Source organism: Octopus bimaculoides, unplaced genomic scaffold (genome assembly GCF_001194135.2).
Source record: "Octopus bimaculoides isolate UCB-OBI-ISO-001 unplaced genomic scaffold, ASM119413v2 Scaffold_300221, whole genome shotgun sequence".
Taxonomy (NCBI): Eukaryota; Metazoa; Mollusca; class Cephalopoda; order Octopoda; family Octopodidae; genus Octopus; species Octopus bimaculoides.
In genome coordinates this window covers 1,524-1,764 of record NW_026311321.1, presented here as the reverse complement: position 1 = coordinate 1,764, position 241 = coordinate 1,524, and the positions used below count along the sequence as shown (strand labels likewise).

At 40.7% G+C, this 241-nt stretch overlaps 1 protein-coding gene across 1 annotated transcript in view; it reads right to left on the bottom strand.

Moving 5' to 3' along the window:
• The window catches only part of LOC106883407 (toll-like receptor 13), a 3,284-nt gene that overhangs the window by 1,526 nt on the left and 1,517 nt on the right, over window positions 1-241 (bottom strand). The gene's annotated exons all lie outside the window — the stretch shown is intronic.

The following is a 241-nucleotide window of genomic DNA, read 5'->3' as shown; positions in this document are numbered from 1 at the left end:
CCGATGGAGGCACCTTTTCCTCATACCTTACTTCTTTCATATCTGCCTTTCAGTAAACTATTTTATCTTGATTTTAGTTCTGCTTCCCTCATGCATAGTGGAGGCATGTGGCATAGTGGTTAGGGTGTTGGACTCATAATTGCAAAATTGTGGTTTTGATTTCTGGACCAACTGACACGTTGTGTTCTTGAGCAAAACACTTCATTTCATTTTTCTCCAGTCCACTCAGCTGGCAAAAATG